Source organism: Narcine bancroftii, chromosome 6, assembly GCF_036971445.1.
Source record: "Narcine bancroftii isolate sNarBan1 chromosome 6, sNarBan1.hap1, whole genome shotgun sequence".
Taxonomy (NCBI): Eukaryota; Metazoa; Chordata; class Chondrichthyes; order Torpediniformes; family Narcinidae; genus Narcine; species Narcine bancroftii.
In genome coordinates, this window is record NC_091474.1 from 14,476,646 (window position 1) to 14,492,912 (window position 16,267).

Here is a 16,267-nt window from a genome sequence, read left to right on the forward strand (position 1 = left end):
AGGAGGGGAAGCACTGGAGTAAGTCCCAATTGTGCCTTTCCAAAACTGAACGGAGGTCATCCTCCCCAGCTTGAGGCCCTAGTTGTGTTCAAACTGCCCCATTGGGCAAGTCACATTGTTCAGATCCCTGGTCCACATTCCTGAAAAAAAATACAACTTAGAATTTTTCATCTATGGAGTGGAGGAAAAGCATTTGGGATGGCATCAAGAAACTTGAGTCTAAGCATCTGGAACATGATGAGGTAGTGCACTATCTTGCAAACTACTATTGTCCAGACACATTAGAGTCCCATTTCCCTATCATTGGAAAAATTTGCAGGTCCCAGTCATGCAAAATATTTCTAAAAAAACCTCAGCAAGGAAAACATTTTTGTGTCTTGAATTTGTTCAGAGAAACACTTCAAATATTTGGTTTTGTAGTAAATGTACCTCTTTAAGGATTTGATTTGGATTGAATTCAAGAGTAAAGAGGTCATGTTCCAACTCAACTAATCTCTGGTGAGACCACTCTTAGAATATTGTGTTCAGTTCTGGTCACCTCATTGTAGGAAGGATGTGGAAGAAATGGAGAGGGTTCAGAGGAGATTTACCAGGATGTTGCCTGTATTGGGAAACGAGTCTTTTGAGTCAAGGTGAACAGAGCTGGGACTTTTCACTTTGGAGCATAGAAGGATGAGAGGAGACTTCACTGAGTTCTACAAGATTATGAGAGGCACCTTAAGGTGGACAGTTAGCATCTGTTTCCTCGGGCAGAATCAGCAAACACCCGAAGATATATGTACAAATTTAAGGGAGGGAAGTTTATAGGAGACATTAGGCGCAATCCAATACAGAAACAATAGTAAAGGTTGAAAAATCAGTTAAAGATTTAGAAGCCCAGGAAAAAGAGTTAACAAAAAAAAAATAGACTATTTGGAAAATCAAAGCTGAAGAAATAATGTGAAAATTGTGGGTTTGCCAGAAGGTATAGAAGGTCAAGATCCTGTCAATTTTTTTTTTAAATTGGATTCCCCAGATGTTGGGGGGAAGAGTCTTTTCCTGATGGATTGGTATTGGAAAGAGCACGTAGAGCTTTAAGAACAACCCTACCTGGTCAACCTCCAAGAGCTGTGATAGTTCGTTGTTTGAACTGTTTGGACAGAGACAATTCTTCAACTTGCAGTTCAAAATGCAAGACAAAGGCAAGCTCCAATGATAGTTCAGAATAGTAGAGTTTTCTTCTACCCTGATTTGAGTCAAGATATCATCAGACGCCGACGTGAATTTAATCCAGTTAAAGATGTTTTTTGGCGTAAAGGTTACAAATTTGCTTTTCGTTATCCTGCTGTGTTGAAAGTGTTTTATGGAAACTATCAGTCTCAATTCTTTGAGAGTGAGCATAAAGCAATGGTTTTTGCTAATTCGTTACCAGATGTCAGAGGACAAAGAAGAAGTCCACCATTATCTCCTAAAAGAAAATCTGATGGACTTGGAAATGGGCAAAATGGCAGAAGTGGAAAGAACGGGAATCAAAAGAGCTCACCTACTCTTGAAATGAGTTCACCATCTGGACTGGAATCTCAAGGCTGATTTTTTTTTGTACTATGTTAATATTTTTGATTGGCTGGCTGGGGAGGAGGGATTGCACTAACCTCTTTGTTAGTCATCAGTCATTAGTGGGTAATTCACTAATTTTAGGGAGTTACTACCTTTTGGTCATTTTTTTTGTTTTCTTTTGTTTTTCTTTTCTCTTATTAACGAATATTATTTTTATTTGGAGGGCCTATATATTTTAATTTGAGTGTCCTATATAAAAAAATTCTCTTTGTTATTATTAATTTTGTGATTATTTTTGGTATTTAGCAATTGTATTAGATATGTCAAATTTGAAATTTGCTACCTTTAATGTTCAGGGATTAAACAACCCGATCAAGCGTAAGCGAGTTTTGGCTTTAATTAAAAAGATGAAGATTGATGTTGCTTTTTTACAGGAGACACATTTGAATGAAAAAGAAAGTATGAAATTGAAGAGGGACTGGGTTGGACATGTTTTTTCTTCTTCATTTAACTCCAAAGCTAAGGGAGTAGCAATTTTGATACATAAAAATTTATCTTTTGAATTACAATCAATGGAAATGAATGCAGGACATATTATTAAATTGAATTGTAAGATTTTTAAATGAATTTTGGACTTAGCATTTATGCACCGAATGTGGATGATGAAGCATTTATTTCGGATGCATTTTTGCTTCTGGGACAAACTAATGAAAATGTGCTTTATCTGTAGCAAAAAAATGTATAGCAAGTACATGGGAAAATGCTAATGTCATTAATATTAATAGTTGGCAAAATAAGATAAAAACTTGTTTGGTAATGGAAAAAATCGCGTATATTTTACATGATAATTATTCTTTTTTTCTTAATAAGTGTTCTTTATATTCAGAATATTTACATTTAAATTTACCTTGATTAGATTTTAGTAAATATGTTTCAGTTTTTTTTTCTCTTTGGCTCTCCTAAAGAGAGCTGGCTGAGAGGGGGAGGGGGGGGGGTTCTTCTTTCTTCTGTTTTCTCTTTATATATAATTTTTTCATTGTTCATAATATGTACTTTTTTTTACTGTATGTAGTAACCTTGTTGAACGAATAAATAAAGTTATCAAAAAAAATAACCATTTGTGAAACTTGCACATGCTTTTAACCTTTGAATCACTCTGAATCATGTTATATATTTTAAAAATCAACCGATAATCAGCCAGATTAAATATATATGAAATCTGAAATTGATGAAAAAGCAAAGTTCATGATTGTATTTGGTCAAAATGCATTCAAATTGAGCACTGAGACAGATTTCAGCTTTATTGTCAGTGAACATACATGACATCACATACAACCCTGAGAGTTCTTTTTTTTCCTGATGGGTGAGGCAGAATTACCACTAATTGGTAGTCCAAAAAGTAAACTGTACCCAGCGGAAACATGTAAACAAAAGAACTGTAAACAGATAACAAATGTAATCAAACTATGCAATACGGAGAGAATTAAAGAAAATCACTGAAGTGCACAAATAAGAGTCTTTAAATGAGTCTCTGATGAGTTTGTCATTGATGGTGGAGTAGCAGCAGCTGTACCTGAACCTGGTGGCCTGAGTCTTGTGGCACCTATACCTCTTTTCTGATGGGTCTTTGATCATTGCCTCTGCCTTCCAACAGCAGCGTTCCCTGTAAATGTACTCAATAATGTGGAGGATTTTCCCTGTGATGTCCTTGGTTGTGTTCACTACCTTTTGGAGGGCTTTAGGCTCAGACGTATTGATGTCCCCAGGCCAGACCATGATTGTAGCCGGTTGGCACATTTTCCATCACACATCTAAAGAAATTTGCCAGGGTTTCTGATGTCCTTACCAAACCTCCACAAACTCCTGAGGAAGTAGGGCACTGATGTGCTTTCTTCACGATGCCATTGGTGTGTTGGGTGCAGGAAAGATCCTCTGAGATAGTGACTCCCAAGAATCTAAATTTACTCATCCTTTCCACCTCTGATTACCCCAATGATCACTGGATTGTCCACCTCTGGCTTTCCTTTCCTGAAGTCAACAATCAGCTCCTTAGTTTTGGTGACATTGAGTGCAAGGTTGTTGTTGGTGCACCATTCAGCCAAGTTTTCAATCTCCCTCCTATTTGCTGACTCATCCCCTCCCTTTATACAACCCACTACTGTGGTATCATCGGCAAATTTGCAGATGGTGTTATTGTCGTACTGAGCTACACAGTTGTAGGTGTAAAGCGAGTAGAGCAGGGGGCTAAAAACATAGGTATTACAGGCAATTTGTGTGTGTTAGCCACCAAAATTAAATGATTACATTACTGGTTGTGATTGAAAGCATCTGACGTGCTAACAAATAGCATACATAAATATTAAAACTTGCACAGTTTATTATTTTAAAGATCCATGCATGCTGTGATCTAATTAACAGTGCCACAATAACCTTAATTCCATATCACAGTTTGCATATGATCTGAAATATTTTTCCCTGAAGCGATTTTTAAATGCCACTGTCTGTCCAAGGTAAATTGTCAACAAACAGTTTGTGAACTGAAATTCCTGCAAATATTGACTTGTACACACCCAAGATTATGACCATTTTCTTTTGCTATTCGTTTGAGTGGTGGGTATGATGGTTGCCCATGTATAAGCAGAGGTCGATTATGGTTAACCATACTGCTGGATTGACATTACGTGCATTTGACCGATCCTAAGCAGATTCTTTACAAGTACCAAATGAAACGCTGGATGTCTTCACTGGATTCTGCATCTTAAAGACTTCAGGTTCAAACTGTACTCCTGCTCTTGACTGTTGTAGCCAGCATCCATGGGAATAAAGCTATTTTCAAACGCAACCATTTTGAGCTTCAGATGTGTTTACTTCTTCTCAGTGCTCTAAATAAAATGAACATTGAACCTCAATGAAACACAAAAACTACAGATGCTGATATGATACCATGTAGCCTGACCCGCTGAGATCCTCCAGCATTGAATTTTTTAGACAATCATAAACTTTATTCACAACGAAAATAAAATACAAAAGGAAAATGGTTCAAAGTTCTGTTTCCATACATTTTCATCAGTGTACATTGTTACATTCATTTCTGTTTACACCATTGCCACCACTGTGGCATCATGTCCTTATCATGGGCTTTCTGTTGGTCTGTTGGTCTCAACTCTCAGTTGTAGGTCCAATTGGCTGAAACTCTTCCTTTCTAACCACACACAAGCTGCTGTTAATAAGACTTTGCTGTCAACAAGCAACAAACCAACCCAGTTCCAATTTTAAAAACATGCTGCAATGTCTCCCTCTTTCTCTCTCTCTCACCACAAAACATAGCGTACGTGCAAGCCATGTCTTTCTTTCTCCGTCCATCACACACACACACACACACACACACACACACACACACACACACACACACACACACACACACACACACACACACACACACACACACACACACACACACACACACACACACAGCATGTGTCATTAGAACCTCATTTGAAATGGACGATATATTGAAATAGACTATATACTCTTACCGAATAAATGGAGTCAGACCCAAAAAAATCATTCAACATTTTGCATAATAATCATGAAAGCCAAGGCTGGCATCATAAAGTGGATTAAATGCATGGGTTAGCTTTAGAGGAGATGCATGTGGCAAGTATTGGTGCTGAATCTCCTAAGAATGGTGTCCTTCCACTCAGTTGTTCATTTTTGGGTTAAGACCCTCCCAAACGCTAGCTGAACCACCTGGGCCTTTCGTTTGTGGAGCATTGCGTGTCTGTGGTCCGAAAATAGGTTCTCAGAGAAGAGAATGAATTCTCGCACATTGCTGTCGTGGCGGCAAATGTTAAGGCATGTTTGAAAGCAGTCAGTGCACTGGGCATTCCGATCAGATGTGTGTGGTACTTTGAGAAGTTGTGCTGTACTGCATAGTCCAATCCCCTTTGATTGGCTGTGATTGTTTTCATGAGCTGAAAACAATCTGTCTCAATGACAGGCTATCATGACAGATCAATAATATGCTCCACAGCCTTTACATCAAGAAATGTATCACTTTCTGGATTCAGCGCAACAAGTGCACCAGCCAACTGTGAGTTGCGCTCGCTGAATCGTTGATCTATCTTTCCAAGCATTGAATCGATAGTGTTGTAGTACAGTCTCTGAAGTTCTGTTTTTTTAAATCATCATCCCCATGTCCTGTAGTTTCCATAATGACATAATCATCCACAATCGTGTTCCCTTTGCGTCTCCGTTTAGTGATCGCGGGTCTCAGCGCTGCGCTGGCAGCCGTGGCCATGTCCCACAGCTTATTAAACTCCTTGTCACAATGGAGTTTCCGTCCATAAACGATATTTAAACCTGTCAAGTCAGTGTCCTCTTTCTGTAGAAGCTTGTTTGGTGGGTCAAACAGGGTAAGAATTGTGTGCATTAACTTGGCTCTGAATGAGAAACTGGGCTCTGTCATCTCACATCAGGCCCACAGCCTCCATTCTTATCTCTCTGCCATAGACCAGCACAGAGTCCATTCCACTAGTCAAAAGAGATGTTATGTCATCAAATGATGTTAGAATAACTGACACAGTGCAAGATGTCCCATCCATCTCTCTTCCAGATGGCGTTTAAGATGCACACTCTAAGAGGGCATAGCTGTTGTGGTCTGCTTGGAGAATTTGTAGAAGACATCACACATATGAAAGAAGTCCACTACAGCTGTCTCTGCTGACATTGCGTGCACTACCACCAAGTGTAGCTGGTGGTTGAGACAGCGTAATTAAGTATCTCACGATCTAGTTTCACTTGCAGTTGCTTCTGGATGCCACCATATTTCCCAGAGCAGCCCCATCAAATACCTGACTTGGAATCTTTGATGTGTCCAACTTCATTTAGCTGTGCCAAAATGGTGTCTGCTCATGGCTGCGTGTCACCTTTTCTAGCTGTTACCATGGTTACCAGGCACTCTGTGACCTCATGTGACTCATTACAAATCGAATGACAATCCCTATAGTTTCACACCTGGTGGAGTCATGGGCTCATGGTGACCATTGTCTTCCACAGCTAGCACTTACTTTAGCAGATGCATCATGGCTGCTCGCAGAAGGAGGCTCTTGCTTTTCGGAGGTGTCCGTGCTGGGCACGAGCACATTTGCTCCCTCTTCCATTGGTGGATCTGGAGGGGGCCTTGAAGAAGCAGATAAGTGTGGCCATTTTCTTGTACCCATTTCTGTTGTGCATGTGTCTTTAAGAATCAATTCACAACAGAGGAACGGTAAGCACACTTTATTCAGGTTTAAACATGGCACACACATTCCTTGCAATCCCAACGCAACTTCTGTTATGACATCACGTGCGCACGCGTATTACCGATGTACCTTCCCTTCTGGCGTCACGCATGTAAGTTTGTCCTTTTTTTTGCTTTTATTTCATTTCATTTAGCGAAAAGGTTTTCACTTTTACTATAATAAATATAAATTAATGAATAAAACACAAAATTTTGCGCCAAAGGCTTGGTCTGTGGGGGGGAGGGGGCACGATAACTCATTTGGGAGGGGGGGGGCATGGACAGCGAATGGCCCCTCCATGATGGTCTCTTTATGGCAGTAAATGTAACATTGCTTTTTATTTTAACGTTTGTGTCGACGTCAGACTGAATCGTTCAAGCTTGTAGCTTGTAAGCAAGAAATGGTTCTGTGTTAGAACATTAAGTTCTTTGAATAGCTTTGTCAACATAGGTCAAACCTATTTTAGAATACTGCTTGTGATCCTTGTTAATTCATTTAATCTCTGGCAAACATAGCTCTGACTCATTGTTCTTTTAATTACTGCATGCAACATAAATCTCAACTCCAAATACTCTGGCCACCTTAAGGCTCAATGTTGATGATCGGAGAGTCTGGAAGATGATTATGTAAAGCGCATGAAGCAATCTTGACCTCTTTTTTTTTACCACGTCCATTCTAAAAAGTGAAAATGACTAAATCCATCAAGTTCCTTGATGTGCAGCTTCAGTTCTTCATCACACTGGACTGGGACCAGGATGCTGTTGCAGCAGAAGCCTGCAAGATGGTGAGGAAAGAGTGAAAACCTCGTTTGGTAGGAATCCCTGCAGAGAGGGATCCGTGCCTGGTATTCGCAGCAGCCACTTCGCTTCTCGCCCCTTCTGCATGTATTGCTACACTCTCCAGAGCTTCTCAGTGCCGCAGCATCACTGACAGCCTAAATCAGGCGGTGGTATTGGGAAGGATAATGGAGCTAACAGTTACTTCTGGAAAATAATCTGGAAAATAGTAAGTATGCGAAACATCGCCTTGGACCAAGCTGATCTCCAGGATTAAAGGAACAGGCCTCTTCAAGGATTAGCTTTATTCAGAAGCGGTGAGTGTTTCTTATTTACACGGGCAAAAGGAGGAGAGGGGCTTGTGACAGGAGCTTTGTTGTGTATTTTTTTGTTGCCAGTCTCACTGTTCAACCTCGTTCATAATGGGAGGTTCAGCCTCCCCATGGTGGGCTTGTTTATTGTGGTTGGTTGGTATTTTGCAGATCTGGCACAGAACAAAGCCTTGATGTTCAGACTGGCCATCATGTATTCCCAAAGCCCGAGCTCTTTCATGTCATGACTTCCATCAAGATCCTTCAAGCCGGCTGCTCGTTCCTGCACCCCCCACCCCACGCACTGTTGCTGGGCTCGGCTGGAGAAGTTGAGACCGGCTCCCCGATCAACCCGTTCGCTTGCCGGCGGGCCGCTGTGTGCAAGTCAGCGCTCGGTCACCCGAGCACGGGAGACCTGCTCCGGCTCTTCCTCTGCGACCGACGTTCCCGTCAGCTTTCAGTCACGGTATGAATTCGTGCCACTCTTCAGGACCGGCTCCTGCAGAATATTGGAGGGGAGCATCATCTGCTTTTGTGGTCGACTTTTCAAACGTGTTTTTTTTAAATAAAGAAGTGAGAACATGAATCCTGCCGCATTGATTTATTTTGTGCCTAATGTTGACCTGGTATTTGATCCAACGTCATGGATCTCGAAATCAGTGCAATTGACTCCGGGGGTCTGTTCACGGCAGGAGCGAGCGAGGAAGGTAAACGTCCTCCATCCTCAATGGGAGACCTTGCATTTCCAACTTCACGGAGGGGGACGATGCCCAACAGGGACCGGGTCCCTTAGAAGTCTCGTTCAATAATGTCGCATAGAGTTTAATTTTTCCAACAATTTTCTCGTTACTTCAACACAAGTCGGGGTGCCCCCCCCCCCCCCACCCCGGGTCGTTCCCTTCCTTCTCGAACTATACAGCAACCCGCGAATGCTCTCAGTGATCGGCTCACTGAATTGCAATGCAGAGCCCAATCAAAGAATTTGCATTTGATTTCACGATTTGCTCAGTTCCCGGGGATGCAGATTGAATAGCGCCTTGCCAGGTGGAGAGTGTGATTTAAAGTTTGAATATTTCCATCCGTGGGGATTGGGAGAGACGAGCATCACCCTCTGCGTTCGCGGCTGCTCTCGAAGAATGGTCCAATTCTCAGCTTCGTCAGAAGTAACGGTGTGTGACCCTGTTTACACTGGAGGGGTGGTGTTCCGGTGCACCCTTTTTCATCTGCGTCTACTCAGCTCCAATGCAGTTGCCGTTGAGTGCCCCAGAGTAGGCATTAATACTTGTTTCAGTATCACCGGAGAAATATTTCCTCCCCCACTCCATCTCCAAAATTTCCAGGGAGGCGTTGGTTGAAATCTGTTTGACCAAGTGGTTTCCTTGTGTACTTGCAAACGAGGAGGAGGAGGTGGTGGGGTGGTGGTGATGGGGTGGGGGTGGGGGTGGGGGTGGGGTGGGGGTGGATGCAGAAGGCAGCCCAGAGTGGGCTCGACCGATGGTCACCTGAATGTTGGCGAGCATTGAGTTTGCGAGAGGTAGCCCACTGCTGTCATTCTTCTCTGTCGGGATGCGGCGATCTCGCAGTTGGGTATCGTTTTGTGATCGCGTTGGATCGACAGCCCACAGCGCCAACGAATCGAGAGATGAATGAGATGGGAAAATGTTTCCGCTCGTTCAAGTCTCCGGATTGACAAACCGTCAGGACAGGCTGAATCCGCGATTAAATTCACATCCAAAACAAATAGAGTCAATGAGAATAAATTCAAAAATACCAAAAGAATAGGAACGAACAGAATTCAATTATATTTGGCAATTGGCTGCAGTGATTTCCAAACCTAATTTTGGTTGATTCAGAAAAAAACGGTCCTTTAATTTCTGATCATTTAAACTATGAACGCGACCAAGGGGGTTGTTGACTTGAATGTGTGTGTTTTGATGGATTTCCATTTTAATATATTCCAGTTGGCAAACTGGTGCTTAAACCAAACAAAGTGAGCTGTGTGCTTATATTTTAACCTAACCTTGAAACTCAATACCAAGCTTTATCACAGGGCCACCCTCTGAATCCTAGCATGTGGCTGATGGTGCCATGCACACTTATAAATCTCATCTCTTGTCCTTCCCCTTGTTTGAAAACTGCCTGTCGCCCGGCAATTGAATAAAAGAGAAAATACGAAAAGTTCCCAACATTAACATCATGGTGAAGTTGATGTTGCCACCAAACGCCACATTTCGTGACAGTAAATTCTGATTCTGATTAACTTGCCCATCATTTCCACCATGAAGAGGAACAAATATTGAGAAGAAGCATTGACAATGAATGCTGAAAAGGTTTAAACTTGTTGTGTCCCGGAAAAGACAAGGGAATATACTCTATGTAGAATATACTCTACTGTATTTTTAGACCATTTGTCAATGTTAAATTTATGGGTTCGACTTTTACACTACTTGTGACCGTGATAAGTACCTACGTCGTTCGTGGTGCTGGGAGCTCTGATAGACTGGCGACCGGGGCCTAGACAAGAGCTGGGTTCAAGGCGTCAGGAGCTTCAATGGGCAGGTGGCAAAAATTGGAGGTGGATTGACTTTTACATGCAATATATGGAAAATGTCAGATTTTTAGGCCAAATATAGAGGTGGGGGGGAGGTGGTTGATTTTTACATGAATATATACAGTCGATAAACTTTTCAGTATTCTTATTTGCTGTCCATACAAGAAAAAAAAGTTTGGTGTTGACCTATTTAAATGACTGAATCTGGCTGTGAGTCACAAACACTTGAAAATGTTTTGTCTTCTGACATACAAATGCATGCATTTGCTGAAGTTCCTCAGAGGCTTTGGCTTGTATGGTAATTAAACTCTTGACACTTTAGCTTGATTATTTTCATGAATACTGAATTTGAAATTCAGTCTTCATCTAACTACTCGGAGCCATCTGAAGAATAGTAAATCAATTCTACTTCAAATCATTTCAGGTGTGATGGTTTTGATCTTTTTTTTGCAGAAGAACTGTGAGGTATCATTTAAAACTGATTTTTACTGTATTTTCCAACATTAAATGGTTCTACAAGTAACACCATTTCACCAGTCTGAAAAATATTACATCAATCTTAAACTCCTATTTTTAAGCCTCTTTTCCAAAGGAAGTTTCATAATTATTTTAAATTGTAAATTTGGAACACTGGGTCTCAAAGAATAATTTTTACACAAGGTTATCTTCTGTTTTATATTTTGTACCAAAGTTGCATGTTTTTTTTCTCTCTTGGAGAGCAAACATTTACATCAGGAGGCATTTAAGTCTTCCTCAATTCATACTGATAAAATGAGTGTAAAACAGGCTGCTTCAGGTCTTGCAAAAATGTATCATGTTCACAGTTAGAATCACTAGAAATTCAAGTGAGATCAATGGTGATTATTAAAGTTGGAGTTAACCAAGTGGTCTGATGGGTTTCTTTTACGTACTGCCTGTTGCTTGAAGTAAGGAACAGTGAAGATCTGTAATTATTTCAGACAGAGCACATTCAATCAATGCAACTTCCATTGCCCACCACGTCGCCTCACAATTGTACTCTCTTGTTTTTCTGCAGATCATTTCAGGATTAGATGATCGTAATTACATTATTTCACAGTCCTCAGTGATTTTAAAACTTCTTACTTTTGCCGTCAAGTATGGAGATTGCATTTTGTAATCCCCAAACCAAAGCTTCCATGTTAACCATTTCCTGTGTGATTGAATTTATCTAAATTCTCTTGTGGGAAATCTTTTCTCAACCTATCTGAAATTTTTTTAAAAATCTAATTCCCTTTGTTTATCAAAAGGACCATGCACATTATAGTTTCTGATTTTTATCATGTTGAAGCACTCTTCTTTCAAAAACATCAATACTTTTTGATAGAATTGCTTTCAAGTATTCACCAATTATTGAGTGCTCCCATTTTCAGTTCATTTATATTTGAGTGGGACAGTCACTTTAAGACAGGGGTCCCAAACATTTTAGGCCATCGACCCTTTAGGGACTTTGTGGTCCTTCAACAGTAGGGAGGGGGGGAAGTGGAGGGGAAGCTGAGTAGGGTTGCCGAACATCCGGCTTTTGAGCCCTCTGTCTTGCATCCGGTGTCACCACAAGCCAGATGTTAGTTTGTCCTCCATTTTGGGGTGCAGGCCCTACACCTTCAAATGGAGGATAAATTAAGGGGCAGAAATGGAACTTAGCAGTTAAATGCAGCATTCTGGGGTCCACAGGCCGTGCATGACCATGTTTCTTATTGCATGCACGATGAGGGGGAATCGTGACGGTGGCACACAAAGTTTCATGCCCAGTAAGCCTTCCCCCGCCCCGAGCTGGACGGTGGGGTAGAGTGGGTGGTGGCGAAGCTGAACTTGGGTTGGATGGTGGAGACACTATTTTAAATCGTTCCCCTCCCCCACCCCCACTTCAGTGTTATGGACATCTTTTTTAACCCACCCCCCCCCCCCCAGGCATTTATTGACCCTCTGGATGTTCCCATCGACCCATGGGGGGGGGAGGGGGTCAATATGGACCAGTTTAGGGTCCCTTACTTTAAGAGAACTAATCAAGCTGCCAGTCTGGCAAGATATGGGAGAGAGACTGAGCTGGCAGGCTGAGGACAACATGCACTCAAGTTGGATACTTTTGAAGAGAAACAAGGCAGTGTCCATAGAACATAGGTGCAGAGACCACGTAGTCAGTGTGTTAAAGACACAGTGCACTGTTTTGCCCAGGGGCCATTCTAATGAAGCAGCACTTGAAAAACCATCTTTTGAAGGGATGCTGTGTTGAAGTTGGCTTGTGTGATAATAGACAATTTGTCAGATTTCTGTTTTATAAGGAGACAGCACTTGGAGAAGTATCCTTTTAAGGGATATTATGCTAGATGTGGCCTTGTGTGGTGATAGACAGTTGGTCTGATTTTCCAGTGTTCTAGGGAAATGAGAATACCACTCTATGACCAAAAAGTGGAGGTCACTTTGATCAGCTGACCCACAAAAAGGGTTCTGGAAGCTTTGTGAACATCACTTGCTTCGTGGCCCCTGCGCCAAAGAAAAGGGGAGTTTTGGTTGACACTCGTTTGAAAAGGATATTGGTCTGGAAGTACCTTGATAAGGTCTTCATGAGTTGATTAACAGTTTGTGATCTGGTCTCTCTCACCAACTTTGTGAACTTCCTTGCTAGATCCTGCTTGTCCCATCCACTTAGAGCCTGCGTGTCCCATCCACCTAGAGCCTGCGTGTCCCATCCACCTAGAGCCTGCGTGTCCCATCCACCTAGAGCCTGCGTGTCCCATCCACCTAGAGCCTGCGTGTCCCATCCACCTAGAGCCTGCGTGTCCCATCCACCTAGAGCCTGCGTGTCCCATCCACCTAGAGCCTGTGTGTCCCATCCACCTAGAGCCTGCGTGTCCCATCCACCTAGAGCCTGCGTGTCAACACTGAAGTTCTCAAACTGAACTTTGATCTGCCTTTCAAGAATTGTGCCTGAGCTGTAGTGGCTTGGGGCATTACACACACGTATATTCGTGCATATTTGGTTGGGGGTTAAGTAGGTAATTGTAGATAAATTTGATACAGTGTTATATTATAGTTAATTAATAATTTAAAATATTATTTTTAATATATCACTATTTGAGCTCATTTCTATTGCTGCTCTCAGCTATGTGACACCCATAATTAAAATTATTGGTTTATATTTATCCTTTTTAACTTTCTGCAGCACAATTTGCAAACTGAAGGATTTAGAGCTATCACTGATTTCACTCTGCTGGCAAGATCACAGACCAGAAACTTATTTATCTTGATTTACTGTGTTTTAAAATGTTTATCTCCTCTAAAATGTTCCTTAAAACACACCTGATACTTTGTTCAGTTTCATTTTTTTATCCAGTGTAGTTGGGACATTTCAGGGAGCTGTTTATTTCAATCTACGCTGAAAAAGTTGAAATCTCCCAGATTTATTTAATTGATTTAGCTGATCTCCATCATTACTGTATGTTTACTGCTTGTACTTGGGTCAGGATACATAAATAATTGTACCACTCTCCTAATTTCTTAGGTCCATCTTCAGGAATTCAGTCTAAATGTGAACGGCAGGATATTTAACAAGTAAATCTCCAGATGCTGGGGTCTAGTACAGTATACCAAAGTGCTGGAGAAGTTCAGCATGTCACGCGGCAACCAGTCAATGTTTTGTGACTTTTCACATGGGTATTGTGGAAAAACAGGTAGACGCCGGAATTTTTAAAAAAAAAGTGGAGAGAGGGGGGCAAGAAAGGGGAAGGGGAAAGAGCACAGGCTAATGGGTAATAGGTGAGCAGGTAGAAGAGAAACAAGCTGAGAAGTTGGGGCGGTGGGGGGGGCGGGATGTAGTGACTGAAGTTGGAGATGTTGATGTCATTTGTTTGGAAACTACCGTTGGAACATGCTCTTCTTCCAATTTGCCTTGGTTTTGCAGTGCATGAAGCCTGTGGACAGATAAGTTAGTGTGATAATGATGTGTGGAATTAAAATGGTTGGCCACTGGGAGGTCCTTATTGTTGCTGTAGGATGTCTGTGTCGAGTTCTGTGATGGAATATTTAATATTGCCAAATTATCCTTTCTCCTCTCTGTCCATTTCTCCTGTGATGAATGTGATCATGAACAGCATTTTACCAGTCCCATTCAAAACCTGTCATCGCCACTGAAGCTACTATCTCCATAATTATTAATTCTTCAACCTTTGCAGTCATTTTAGGACACTGACTTTTGTATTTTTCCTGGTTTTCTTGTTTCATTCTTCTTTCTGAACATGATGCTTTTATTTCTTTCTTGTGTATAACCCATTTGTTTACCTTCGTACTTTGGGTTCATTTTTCCACCATTTGATTTTGTAAGTGTTCTACTTCAGTTCTAATTGCTTTCTGAACTACTTTCATTTTCAAGTGTGAAAACCAGTCTCTTGGGCTGTCTTATTCAAATGAAGCATGAATGTTGCATTAGTAACTTCTTTATATCTTTGTACATTTCATGTCCATTTTTATGACAGAAATTTACAGGGATAACCCTCAGCAAAACCATGAGGTGATGCAATAACATCTTTCCCTTGACCTGTTACTGAAATTAGCATTTTGGTTTGGATTATCCAAGAGAAAATTGCAACACATCTGGATCAACTTAATTAAGAAGTAAAGGAATTAATTTCCTGCATTTGATTATTTTTTAAAAGAAAAATTGTAATCAGGTAAGTTTCACATCTGAATCAGGAAGAGGGTAGAATCCTCCGTGTGATTTTTTTTAAAACAGGAAGCTACAGTAGATTCTTGAGTTCTGTACAAGTGAACGCCATTCACCCCAAATGCAGCTCATTTTCAGTCTAAATTGGACCCCATATCTAAAGAAAAAAATTCTAAAAGTGAGGAGTCAAAGGAAGACGATTGAAGTCCATTAAAATGTTCATTTTGCTTTATTGTTTTGTTTGTAAAATAACCTGTTCCTCAAGATCATAATTAAAACCAAAACAGAAAGACTGGAAGACCTTGGCCAGTAAAGCAGCATCAATGGAAAACAAGATCTGTTAACTTTTTTGGGACAGGAATCTTTACTCAGATCTTCCTTTTGAGACCCTGACATACCCCCTGCTTCACTCAGTATTTTGTGTCTTTATTTCAGATTCTAGCATTTGCTGTTTTAATTCTTTTCCATTTCAGTTCACAATTGAACTGGTCTCTCTCAGATGTTCAAAAACTCAATTTTTGAAGAACTCCAATGAAAGATTTATGTCCAGGAAGGAGAAGGAATAATGGAACATGGCAAATAGTGGGTATGGAATAGAACCAAATTTTCTTTTAATATTACGGAGGATGAATTTTTAGTTTGGGGCATTGGTGAAAGACTGGAAGTTGATTCTGTTGGTTCTCATTTCAGCACTTTGAAGGAAAAAGATTGCATCATGCTTTTTGCTTGGTGAGATGGATTAGAAAGGATGATAAGATGTTGTTAAAATGGAGGAACCTATGAAACCTGCTGACTGGAGGATGGATCATTTCTATTTTACTGCATTGCTTGGTTTGGCTATGGTGAATGTGAGTTTAGTGTTAGCTATTCTGATTACAAGGAGGAATGATTTGTGTACAGCCACAATCGATGATGGACAAAGTGAATCTGAGCGGATGGAGAAGGATATCTGTATTACCCTGTGAATGGTTCTCTGGTTTTCTATTCTCAATAACTCCAGATCTTTTGTGAGAATAAGAATTTCAATGTAAGTTGCAATGTGTTTGAATGCACTTTTTAAAATTATTTGACATGAATTCAACAGCTTCAGGGTGTGCAGGTTGAGTTATAAGTATGAATTTAACTCCAGCCAA

General features: G+C 40.9%; 1 protein-coding gene across 27 annotated transcripts in view; it reads left to right on the plus strand.

Moving 5' to 3' along the window:
- LOC138735739 (disks large-associated protein 4-like) overlaps positions 1-16,267 on the plus strand; it is a 482,104-nt gene that overhangs the window by 9,221 nt on the left and 456,616 nt on the right. For 5 of the 27 annotated variants that reach the window (XM_069884079.1, XM_069884076.1, XM_069884075.1 and 2 more), the window contains exon 1: positions 7,209-7,911. The exons of the other annotated variants lie outside the window; for them this stretch is intronic. The gene's annotated coding sequence lies outside the window, so the exon portion shown is untranslated. Of the gene's footprint in view, positions 1-7,208; positions 7,912-16,267 lie in introns of those variants that run through there. 27 annotated transcript variants of the gene reach the window in all.